At 39.8% G+C, this 13,316-nt stretch overlaps 1 long non-coding RNA gene across 1 annotated transcript in view; it reads right to left on the bottom strand.

The window, feature by feature from the left end:
* LOC139353123 (uncharacterized) overlaps positions 1–13,316 on the bottom strand; it is a 29,233-nt gene that overhangs the window by 13,278 nt on the left and 2,639 nt on the right. The window contains exon 2 of the long non-coding RNA XR_011604280.1: positions 9,660–9,718. This is a non-coding gene — a long non-coding RNA (uncharacterized lncRNA). The remainder of the gene's footprint in view (positions 1–9,659; positions 9,719–13,316) is intronic.

Genomic DNA, 13,316 nt, shown 5'->3' on the forward strand with positions numbered 1-13,316 from the left:
GGCAAGAACAGTGGAAGTCAACGACTTTCACACGCCCAAAAACCAAAAACCATAGCCAAAACCAAAACCAAAGAGTGCGAGCCTAATGAGGGGAAAGGCAGCAGTGCGAGAGTTGAAAGGTCAGCGGCACCAGCGGTTGGAATAAGGGGAAAAACGGCACAGATTGTGCACTGAGAGAAAATCAAAATTGAAGATTAAAAATGTTCCCTTTAATAAAATATTTTTTCTAGGGGAAAGGGATTGCTTATAATTCCCAATTCTGCAATTCTGAAACCCCATACTTTTTAAAAAAAAAACATATGATCTTTTTTCTGTAATCATCCTGCACTTTCTTTATTTAAAGTGTGAGGCAAACCTATTTAAGGACTTTGGCTTAATAATTATTTGGTCTTAAATAACAAATTTATCAATTTAGACAAGAAACTTTGGGTTCCTGGAGTAAGTTTGAAACATGGTAGAGCTAAGAACACAGAAGTTGGTAGTTAAAACTCCACACTCAAGGTTTTTATCTCAAATATTTTTAAATATGTTTTTCGCAGTGCATAAGCTGACCAAGTCCAACTCGAGTCCGATCCCATGTCCGCATTGCTTCAGCGGAAATAATCGTAAAGTAAGGTACCACCGAGGGCACCAACAGACACATAAAGACAAAAGCCAGGTTCAGCTGGCCAAGAAGAGGAGAAAGAAGAAGCAGCAGCAGCGGCATAGCGGCTGGTGTTACCAAGAACATGAATAAGGAGGAGAAGAAGTAGAAGCAGGATAGAAGTATCAGGCAATGGGCATAAAATAAAAGTTTAGCGCAAAGCGGAATTGAAATGGATGGCTGGCCAAGAACTAGACTCTCGACTGTTGACTGTTGTCGACTGCTGTTTGAACTTGGCTAAAATAAATAAAGCCATACAACCGACCAACTGGGGACCAACTCCAGCGCCCCCCAGCTCTTCCAGTTTGGGTGTCAGGAAAGTTTTGTCGCTGGCAAAGTTAACATTTCGCACCCCAAATGAAAATGAAATAGTTTTCTTTTTCGCCCTCAACTTTACAGATATACTGCAGAAACTTATTTCGTTTCTCATTTTTTTTTGGTTGATGTATTGGATTCATAATTAAATTTGCTACTAATTGTGCGGCATTCTTAATGAAGACATAGAAGAGTGATCACTTTGCAGACTGGAGTCCTAAGTTGTGAAGGCTCCAATTAAATGGATTTTGGTTGGGTTTTAGCAAATGGAAAAAAACGCTGTTGCCATAAAATTGGCACTTTGCAATTGCAGCACGCAATTGCAGCTGGATATCAGGCTGAGAGGAGAGTGGGGAAAGTCTAGCCCGTTGCCAAGGGCTTTGGATTTCAATTTGCGGTTGCAGCTGCTTTTCCCTCATCCCAACTAAATGAGGAAAATATTTTGCGGTTCACTCGCAAGATTATGGACCAAGATTGCCAATCCCTTAACTAAGCAGCTAACTAACAAGCACTGCGAAGAATTCAGAAAGCAGACGTGCATCTGGAAAATTTCCATAACTGAAGGTTAATTGAGGTGAGGTAAACTTAAACAAAAATGAAAGCCACGGAATAATATTTTTAAAAATTAAAAAGTTTTTTTTTTTGTATCTTGTAAAAAGATCTTGGGTAAGATAACGTAATCCTCAAGTATCTTAAACAAAATTGTCAAACTATTTCTAGACAGTTTCAACATTCGAGTATAACAAATAAACATTTTTAAAAACTTTTTGATTTGTTTCAAAAGGGAAACTAGTTAGAAAAACTTAAGAAACATGATGTAAAGAATATTAAAATCAAGTTATTATGCTTTTCAGTTTATAATGATCCATAAAAAATTAGGCAAACGTTTTAAATAGGTTTCAAATTAGCAACAAAATTAATTTGAGTTTGAAATGGAGTTTCCATAAAATGGTCGAAAATCCCATTTAATTTCTCCGATCTTCACTCTAGCTTTTAACTTCTTCATCATCCACCGGCTGTTCAGATGTTCGTATCTGAATTTGCATGGCTAAATATGTATTTAAATATTTATTTTTCAATTTTTTTTTGGCTTTTAATGAATTGGCTGGTGTTCTCTTATTTTCTTTTATTTATTATCTGCTTTGCATTTAACCCAAATAAATGGGCGAGCAAAAAGTTCTGAGTTTCGGATTCGTATCGGCTCGAGTTTCACATTGTATTTTGTGGGTTATAGAACGTGACTCATTTGTGTCTAGTGGCTGGTTAAAAATTGCACACCATGCACACCTTAATTTGTTAATAAACAATTACACCTCTCGCAGCGAGGGCAATTAAAATGCTGAATTAAAGCCTGAAAGCCTGGCTTGCGAAATGGAGCCGTGTATCGAAATGCACGAATTATACACATTCACGAATGTAATTGCCCACTGTTTCCGCTTTTTGAGTTTGCGATATAGTTTTTTGATTTATGCGAAATAGTTTCTAGTTTCGAGATAGGCCAATATATATACATATATGAACATATTTGTGTGTTTGCGTGTTTGATATTTGGTATTTGTGGTTGAAGCTTTATCGCTCGACTGGCGGGGTTTTTGTTTATTTTTTGATTACAATATTTCAAGTTTCGACCGATGATGGTTGTTGTAATTGTTGTTGTTCTATTACTGGTAGTAATTACAGTTAATGCAGTTTGTTTATTTGTTCGGCTATTATATTATTATTAGATATTAGATATTATTCGGCCAGTTTTGAGAGTTCCGCACGAGACGAGCAGCTAACTGCGTTCCTGACATTAGACTGAAAACTGAAACTGAACTGAACCCAAATCGGCTGAACTTAAAACTCTGCGTTCGGCTCTCGCTCGGCTGCGACGTCGGCTGCGACGCCGGCAGCGACAACGGCGACTGGTTGCTGGGCCAATATGGTCTCTCTCTTTCACCCCCACCCAACCCCCCTATCGTTATTATGGTACTCTCTCTCTCGCTCTCTCTTAGCGGTAAAATTTTCGGAGCGCCATTCGGCATTTTCCTCACATTTGTTTTGCTTTTGCGGTTCGCCAATGGCCCCCCAAAAGGAAAAGAGCATACGGTCTTAAGAGAATCCATAGTGGATCTTAAGAGAACTGCCCGTGTGGGCTCCATCTAACTAAGAGAAAACCGTTTAGTTAGGTTCTATTTCGGTTATTTTAGGTACTGCTAGTGTCCCCATCTTAAAAACGAGGGTGGAAATGGGGCTGACCACTTCAAACATGAAAGCGAAATGTCCTGAGACCCTTCAAAAACTGGAAATACGCGGCCACACAGAGGAAAATATTTATTATAGTCTAATTCGCAGAGCTTAGACTTAAACTTTTAACAATAAATATTATAAACCATAATATCATTTCAAAGTTCATTAGAATATTTTATGTTATAATAGAAAAACCTCAAATAATCATGTTTAATCACCACGGATTGTAAGGAATGTAAAATTCTACCATACAGATAACGTTCTACATATATTTTAATTGAATTGTAGTACCAAGGATGGAGTTCAATAGAACATTTTGCAGTTTTAGACTTTAAAATTACCATGGAAATCGTATCACTTTACAGCTCTTTAATCCTGCCACATTTTTCTACTGTGCAGAACAATGCTTACAGAAAAATCGGCACACTGACAATAAATCACGTGCGACCCTCCTTCCCCTCAGGTGAATGACGGTGTGTGTGTGTGTCAGCTACTTTTCCAATCAAAAAGCAAAAGTCTCGTTAGGGTTGCTGTTCGGGGAGTTTGCAGTGTGTCACAGAAATGGTTAACAAATCATTTGCCATTTTTAGAAATCTACTTGACTCGCACACCAGGCTCGGCAAAGGCTGGAGGGGTGCGGGGATTATGTAAGAGGCAAGAAAACTGACTCGCTCGCTAACTAACCTCCCACCATGCCCCCATTTTCCCGCCCCGAGGAATGTGCCACGAATGTGTGGCAAACTGGATCGCCACAGACTGCAGCGGGAAAATTCGGATGGGGGAATGGGGGTTGGGTGCAAAAGTCTGGGAGTGTCGCCTAGACAGGCTTGCGGTTCAAATTGCCCGACCAGAGCCATGAACAACACTTAAAACTTCATTCGCTATATCCCCGCATCCCCAACATCCATACTACCATACTACCACTATTTTTTCTCACTCCCACTTTTTCCCAGAGAGTTTCGGTTTTATCTCTTTTCTCCAGCTATAGTTACTTTTTTCCTGGCGCTGGGGAACTTTGAAACTTGCACTTTTTGGGTTTGTATAAGGGTAAACGGGGGAAAGGAGTCGGAGGACCATATCCACCGCATGGGAGTGCTGTCCATGGCAGCTTTCATTAATTGAGCAGGTCGAAAGTGCTCGCTGAATGCTTGACCACAAGTCTGAGCCCCAAAAAATCCTAACCAATACACAATAACCGCTTTGCCAAACGATATCATAGGATTAAAAGCAATCAGGTATCTCTAAGCCTTTCATTTAAATAGGTAAATTCATAGGTATAAGCTCTCCGCTGATTTAATTAACTGATTTAATTAACTTTATCCATCCATAAACTTTCTTCATGTAACACAGTAACTTACTATTTAATAGTTTCGTTACCCATGGTTACTCATGAAATCCCAATTTAGCTTATAACAAAAGCAACGCTAGGCAAAGGAAATTATCCAAAGTTTTAGACCATAGTCTTAGGATAGAAATAGTTCAGTTCAATTTATAAATAATTCAGGCCTCTCTTTCCTGGAATTTAATGAGTACAAACTGTCTTCACAACAATCATTTCCCTTATTAATAGTTAATAATCGTCCATTAAAATCTCCAACTTGGGCAAAGAAATCGGAGCTCCTGCCAACAACTATTCCTAACAATATCCAATATCCAGCAACCCATCGTTGTCACATTTTCTTTTGTTTCCCTTCGATAATTTGTCATAAAAATTGATCAAACAACCCGGAATAATGACAAAATGCAATTTGCATGTCATGAATCGCCGCCCCACAGCCCTTCGCCTACCCCCATATCATTTATCCTTGAAGGCATTGCATGTGTGTCGTGGATAAAACAGAGGGGAACTGGTACACAACGACAGGCAGTCACGATAAACCATTTACAATATTTATTTATTCATAACTCACCGAGTAGAATTAACTTTACATACACAAGATGGCTCGGTTCAGTTTAGTTTGGTAATAGTTCGGTCGGATTTAGTTTGGGCTCTTTTTTCGTTCAGCATTAGCCCTGTTGTTTCATGTCGGGCCACGATTTCCTTGGATTTGCGTACACAAATTGAAAATTGTGGGTAGGACAGGTGGAGGTAGTAACTCTCTCCAGAACCCTGACGTGATTCGTAGTCATAACTTGGTCATATTTATTGACTCTGCAGGGCCTAATCAGAGAAGGGAAGTTGGGCGGCGAATTCCCATTACCAATTCTTGTTTATGCATCGAAAACAAATTCAAAAATTGAATTTTCTGCCTCTCTCTTTTGGGAATCTAAACAGTCGAGTCCAAGTGCCTTCTTCCCCATAGCTGGCCTATTCAAACAACATCCACATTGCCGGTGCTCTTAATGTTTGGCCAATTGTCCCAGGTAGACGGCAGACGACAGACGGCCAACATTCGATGGTCGATGGTCTGGTCGACAGTCGACAGTCGACGGCCAACAGCCGGCAGCCGGCTTGTGCTGCCTCTTCCTCTGGCGATGGCTCAAGCCAAAGATGGGACAGGTGCACCACCGACTATAAGAACACTCACAGAAACAGTTCCTCAAATTCTGGAATTTATTTGGATTTTTTAACCCATTTTTCAGTATTTTAAGTTGAGAAAAAACTACTCTCCGATATTTTCATATCATCATAAATAGCAAATATCATTCATGAATAGAAATCAATAAAAAAAATTTTACAAAATACGTATTGAATATCTTTTACTTTTTCTATTAAACAACACATTCGCAAACATTTTTTAAAATAATTTTTTTCTTTTTCAATACCTTATTAAATTTTCTTTTATTAGGAAAGATAATGGCATTTAACAAAGTCAATTCTTATTGATTTATTTCAAAGAATATCTTTAAATTTTTTTTAAATATTGCAAGGAATTTAGATGGAACATTTAGAAATTAAAATTCTCCCAGTGCAGTCGTACTTTGTTATGGTTTTAATAAATTCAGGAAAAGGGAAGCGTACTTGCTCACAAACACAGAAAGAAAACAACACGCGGCACAAAGTCAGGTGTTTTGGTCTCTATCAAGGCATATGCTCTATGTATTTCCCTGCTGTTTTTTTTTCTTTTTTTTTAGAGGGTTACTTTTTGGGCAGGGTGAACGGACTGAGGCGAGTGTTTCGGAAACCAGTCCGTCGCCAGTCCAACTCCAACTGCAGCCCAAGTACTTGCAATTGCAATTGCCAGAAGACAATGACAATGGCTGTGGGGCCCAGACAGTGGAATAAACCGAGAGAATTCCGACCAGTCAGTCCAGTCATTGCGGCACTTACTCGCCATGAGTTTGCCACTTTTTTGGGTTCCATTCGGCATTCTGCATTCTGCATTTTGCTGGCCCCACTGGACAATGGCAATGACCACGACCAGTCGGGCGAATAATGCAATAAACAATCATAGAAATGCATAATGCATGTCAGATTAAGAAATTATTAGCCGCATGCGAGGAGGGAATGCAGTTTAAGGTGCAGTTAGGGGTCTTCCCCCAAAGGATGTACTTAAATGGAGGGGAGTTCCTAACTGAAAGGTCAGTTATGTTCTGGGGAAAAGCCACTATTGTCCTTGGTAAATTAAGGAACACTTATTTTTATATATTTTATGTTATTATCATCTTGATGCCATAGCCTAATGACACTTTCACATGACATCAGAAACATTTACCTTTTTTTTTACTCACTTGTCTCCACTTGGTAATCTTCCACGTTCAATGCGCTTTGACTGATTGGCTAATGCAGAAAGATCTAATGGTCTCCCCATCTGGATTCTCTTTCAAGCGCAAAACTACAGGATGCACTAAGAGCTCCCCTACTTTTGCCAGGCATAATAGAACAAAAGTCTGTCATTCAGGGCAGCTGAGTTATGCAAGTAGTCTATCCAAAGCGACCCGAACTGAACGACATAAAGAGCAATAATAGTGGGTGGATGGGTGGAGATACTATATAGCTATAGCTATAGCTATACTATAGTATAGTATCTGAGGGGTTCGCAGATGGGAGAGACAAATGTTGACGGCCATGCTTCAATGCGTGCGCAGCGGCGAATGCTTCCGTTTCCGTTCTTAATAGCTTTATTGTGATTTACTCAACAACAAACAGTAGGGCCCACGCCAACTACAACAATAACAATATCAGCTGCAATGAGCGAAAGCAATCAACGGAATTACAATAGCGTTAAAAAACGACAACAACTGTTGTAACGACGATAACTGATAAAAACAGCATTCAATGATTGAGAACAATCGAGGAGAGAAAAGTTAAGCCCCCAAATAAAGGAAAGGAAATTTAAATGGTGGAAATTACTTTAATGGGCCAGGTGAGAATGGTCGTGTCGTGTACAAAAGACCGGAAAATATGTTAAAGATACGTGACCCACCTATATATAAACTTAAATTTGATGGCTGACTTTTCAAGGCTAGCAAAAAGCTAACAAACAGCTCTACAATCGACCAGCTTAAAAAATCGACTACCAACTTTTAAGGCCACTGGGTGAGCTGCAACCCTTTTTTGCATAACTCTTGGGCTTTGAGGAAGAGGGGGTGCGTACAGGCTGTCAATCAAACCAACTACATGAACCACCCGCTCATGACTCGACAACACTCCAAAAAATATTATCTGAGCATTAAAAAATTAAATAAAATGGTTATAACACATTCAATAACTAAATATTCTTTATAAAAATACTTTTCAAGAACGTATAACTCTTGATTACTTCAGAAACTTGTAACTTGCCTAACTTAATAAATATAACTTATATTCAATAAACTATTTATGAACTTTAAGACCGTTTTAAATGTTCAAAAGGCTGAAAGAAATCTACATTTCGTTGTACTCTATAAGCCCCCTGAGTTTGTATAAGTGTAAGGCCCTCCCCCATAAACGGTCAACGTTCTTCAGCTTACGTCACACAGAAAAAAGACGGCCACAGAAAACGGAAACCTCATCCAAAACTGAAACTTGAATGCTTCGAATTGGTGTTGTCTCACTTTATGCCAAATTATATGGGCTACAAATGGGGTACATAAGGTGGGCAGGAAGCCCGGGATATAGCCAGGTTCTGATATACCATACTATATAGTTGATGTGTCAGATGGTGGATATATATGGCATATAGAAGAGTGGTTGCTTTGTTGCTTGGTTGCGTTTCAAATGCTCAGCCAGGTGAGACGCGTTTTTTCTGTTTTTTCTTGTTGTCTGGGCCGCCAACTCAGGTGTGACAAATAATTATACATACCTGTCTGTATACAGGTATAAGCACATACATTCAGTCATTTTTAAAGAAGCGTCAGCAGCAAAAGTTCATTAAAAGGCGCACAATTTCCACTGGTAAAAAGAGCAAACGAGTTGTAGTAATAACTCCAACACAAAGCACTTTTCAGTTCCAAGTGAGTTGGGTTCTGTGTGTCTGGAGTTGTCAACCTTTGCCGACACTTTTCTGACTCATTAATATCGCCGAGGTTGAGGCGAAAATTTTTCAATTAAAAAAAGGAGCACTCCGATTGAGCTGCTTTCCAGGCTGCCTGCAGTTCCGATTAGATTGTCGGACATCAGACCGAAGGCCAAATAGCGGAAAATGCTGGAAAAACTGGCCCACCAGTCGCCAGCGGGGAGCTGTGAAAATGCGACTGGCCATGGTCCATGCTCCATGGTCCATGGTCCATTTTCCATTTTCCACGTGTGTGTGGCACTTACGCCGCAGGGAAGCCAAGAGTGTGTGTGTCTTTGGGCCAAGGGAATTCGGTTTTTCGAATTCTGTATTTACTAGCCCTGAGTTTTTGGGATTGTGGGATTGAGTGGAAGGTGGCCAAGTGCCAGGCTCCCACTGAGGTCCAATCAAGTTAAGCGGTTTACCTTGGAGATCAAAGAAAGTCAGAGATAATGGCTTAGCCAGCTGTGTGAGAAAAATATACTCAAAGCCCTTGAACGAAGTGTTTGAGCTTTAGGAAATAATATTATAACTAGGTAGTGTTTAAATGGGAGTATATATAGTTCTTTAAATAATTGTTTTATATAAACCCTGCTGGAAAATGCAAATTCACATTACTCATTTATGAGCTCATTAGCAGCATTTGTAAAATATGGTCAGCATTATTGTAATGCAAAATCCATCATCATGATTAATGCTGTCACTGGCCGAAGCTCTAAATTAAGTTGGCTTAGCTCATTCGACTTGCGGTTTTCCAACTTTCATCTATCCATCAATCTGCATCGGAACACTTATCTATTTGCGTAATTTATGACTTCCTGCACATTTGCATTCGAGATTAAGCTATCAAAAGAGCAAAAGCCGCACGGCTTCCAATAATTACAACACACTCAAGGCAAATGAATATCCAATTGTTTTGATGAATCTTAAAATGTGCTTCAATTAATTGATTGCCCTGGGTTTACATGCATAATAATATATTATGGCTTACGAGAGCCGTTATGTAAGTGCCCGAATTCGAGATCAATTTTATTCCATTTTTATAGAGTACTCACCTTGGCAAATAAAATTTATACAAATTGATCGGGGTTTCCGATAGCAGCCCAATTAGAGTCTGAAAACATAGAGATAAAAACAGGTGATTAAGGAAAGCTTGTTAAATCCAGTTTTAATAGTTGAGTAAAGCTGAATGCAGTAGTGTTTAAATACAGGTATTATAAGAAATGCGTTTATATTATTGGTTTTTAAAATAAATCCCATTATCACAATCTTAAAAATATTTTTCTAAGCTCTTAAAAATGGGGCAATCCCTAATCTAGCTTCCATATAATGGCCCTCTTTTCAACCTTTCGCTATTGAAATACTTTCCAAAATCTGGAACCATTTCCCCCGCTCCTTTCCATTTCCATTTCCATTTGCTTTTACCAAATACCTCTCCCTCCCTGATTTCTGCAATCCGGAATCCCCTTTGCCTTTTAGTTTTATTGCATTGCAATTGCAAAATGCTCTCGCCAGGAGTTCAATTCAATTTATCTTTGATTTTCACGGCACTACGCGAGAATCCACTCCATTTCGCTGCCACCACACCTGTGTATGTCGGTTTGATTAATTTTGTATATTTTTTGAGCTGGCATGGAGGACCTTAAACGTGCAGCATCTTTTGCTCGCAATTTAATTGCCCACCTTTTGAGTCCCTGGACTAATTACAGTTTTTACCTAGCATCCATAGTCCAAATCCTTTTTAGTAAATTACATTCGCAATTAGCGACCACCGAAATCAATTTGCGTTCCCATACCCTGTTGCCATTGTAAATTTCGTTTTGCTCCTCGTAAATTCCTTCCTTTGGCGGCGGGCAACTGCATTTATGCAGCAGGCCCCGAGAATCCGGCAGGAAAGTGCAGCTGACAAAGGATCCCCACCGACTGAAATTGGTTGCAAAAAGTAGCTACAAACCGGGGAACAACAGGGCCAGTAGCTAACAACCAAAAAATACATACACTCAAACTACCAAACTAATTTTATTACAGGCACCACAGCCAAAGGGCCCCCACAGGAGTGTCCTTGTCCCCTTGTCCTATTCCTTTTACCATGTGAAAACAATGTCATTTTTACACTTGGTCATTTTGGACCAAGGCTCCTTTGCTGCCCCCTCTCTTATTTGCCTGCTTGGTATTTTTTGGTTTTGCAGTTCTCGGTGGAAATTTAGCATATGTTGCTTAAATGTTTAATGAAATCCACCATAGAGTGCCAAACACAGAGTTGCATTTTAAAGCTGACCGAAATCCCCACCCCACTCCTGTTTTTTACTTTATTTTTTTGTTGTTATTTCTGGCTTCCCTGGGCAGTGGAGGCTCTATTTTCTAAGCCAATTTCGTCGCACATCGCTGCCGACCAACAAGTAAACAAAAACAACCCAGCCTGGGCACTAAAAATCGAGTGGGGGGTAGTGGGGAAATAGGGCTTTTCAGGACATGGAGCCTGCACTGCATGCAAAGTGAATCTAATAGAATAGTCAAAAGTTGCTGGCAAAGTGCTGCGAGCCCAGCGGCCCGTCAATGGCAATAGATTGTTATGGTTACAGTGTGGAGAGCTGTGTTCTCTCGAAGGCAGCTAAAAGATAATCCCAAAGTGCCTGTCGGATAAGGTGTGGGAATTTTTGTGCGGGCTATAAAGCAGATGCCTCGGATCGGTGCAGTTTGCCCATTGTTGATAGCGGATTTTCAGGGAAAGCTGTGCTTTTGTCACAGATGGACTTTTTTCAGGCTGAAGTGGAAAATATTCACAAAATATTTTTTACAAATTTCTAACTTTCCTCAACTTTGTCTTCAATGAAATAAAGTTAAAGTATTGGTAAAGTACACCTTAAGGCGAATCCATTAATTTGATTATGATAAAACTAAACTGTTACTACAAAAAATTATTGTATGTAGGATTACTTTTCTATCGCTTGTATCTCTCTAAAACTTTCTGACTCTTTGATATTTCTTAAGGCAACTTCTTATCGGAATTGAATTTTCTCCCACCCCCTCTTTTTTGATTTAAAGGCTTTAAAAATTTCTTGAAGGATTTTTATTGGGCCATAATTTGACGTCGAAGTGGATGTCTGTGAGTCTAGAGAGTCAAAACAAACTCAACGATGAGCATTGGGGGAAAACTCAACGGGTTTTTCCTCACTTTTTTTTTGGTGCTCGGTTCAAAGCCAGCAATCGACAGGCTGTCAATTAAAATGGAAATGTTTAAGTTTCGTTGGCAATAAAAAGGCTGCCAGGGCTCTTGGCCCAGTCCCGAGAAAGTTAGGATGTGCTTGGTTGGGTTCCAGGCTCTCAGTTCTCGGTTTGGTATGGATTGGGATTGGGATTGGGAATGGTTTAGTTGAGCTTGGTTGGTTCATTCATCCAGAAAGAAAGGCAGGTTCTTCCTGCTGCCGCTGATATTCAGCTCCTTCGTTTACCCGCTGTATCCCATTTGAACTTTGACCCAATTTAGCTGCTCCAGGATTGCCTCAGAACTCCTAGTCCTTTTTGGAGGCGAGCTCCTTGTGCCTGCTCGCTGATTGCACGTGGCACACTCACTCTCGCACAGAGAGATATGGCACAGAGTGTGCTACAAATTGAAGTCTTCAGCAACGAGTCACGAAATCTAGAGTAGTAGTCTCTAGCACTGAATATGTGGAACATAGTGCACGGAGCACTGTGGCACGTTGCACGTGTGTTATATTTTCCTATTTCGTATTTCGCATTTCGTTTTCCCTTTGCTGCTGTTGAAAGGAAATTGTGTGATGTGCCTAGTTCTGCATCTAGCCTACACTCTTTGGTGAATACACTGGCAAAAAGCGAAAAAGAAATTTTAAATTTTTAAATAAAATTGCAAGATTGTAGGCCAGGAAAAAAGATTTCACCAAAGAGCATTTTTTATCAAGGGTGGTTATAACAAAAAAAACTGTTTTAGGATCTTAGGTTTTTAGCTTTCTGTTATAATTCCTTTTTATCGGGGCTTTCTGTATGTGAATCTCTATTATATAATCTCTATTATATTATATAATCTCTATTATATAGTTTACCAGCCCTCCAATTTTATTATAATAAAGTTCATAAATCAAGAAAAAAAATAAAATGTAAAATATTTCAATGAAGACCTGTCTCCTTAAGAGCTTTAGCAGATTAGTTTGACAGCTTGGGGACTTGCAACTTCGAACTCGACACTTCTCCCTGTGTATTCACACTGCTAATAGCCGGCAGCTTGTTTAAGCTAGCTTTCCTCCTTTTTCGCAGACAGACAGATAGAAGGAGCGAAAGGGGCAGAGAATAGTAAAGTGCGGAGACTTGTCCCTGCTGCAGAGTCGATTTTTATATGCAACTCTATAACAATTCCACAGACGTAGACGGTTACGTGCAATTTCGCCTGGGAACGGACTCCTCGTCGGCACTGTGTGTAAGCCTCGGTTTAAATACAAAGATCTCGGCTTTTCACGGCAGAAGGGGTTAAGTGCGGTGGAAAATGGTGGAAAACTGGGTGGGGTACACCTTTCGCCTCCTTTTGCATTTCGTTTACTTTTATGAAAATGGCTTCCATGTGTTCGGCAGAAGTATTTTTAAGGATTGCGCCAATGTGTAATGAACTGCACGGCAACTGGAGTGCTCAGTCTGTGCACTTTCCTCGGAATTTTCCGATTCCCCAGTCTCACTGCCTGAATTTCCCACTGCCTTAGTCT

The sequence above is a fragment of the Drosophila suzukii genome, chromosome 3 (genome assembly GCF_043229965.1).
Source record: "Drosophila suzukii chromosome 3, CBGP_Dsuzu_IsoJpt1.0, whole genome shotgun sequence".
NCBI lineage: Eukaryota > Metazoa > Arthropoda > Insecta > Diptera > Drosophilidae > Drosophila > Drosophila suzukii.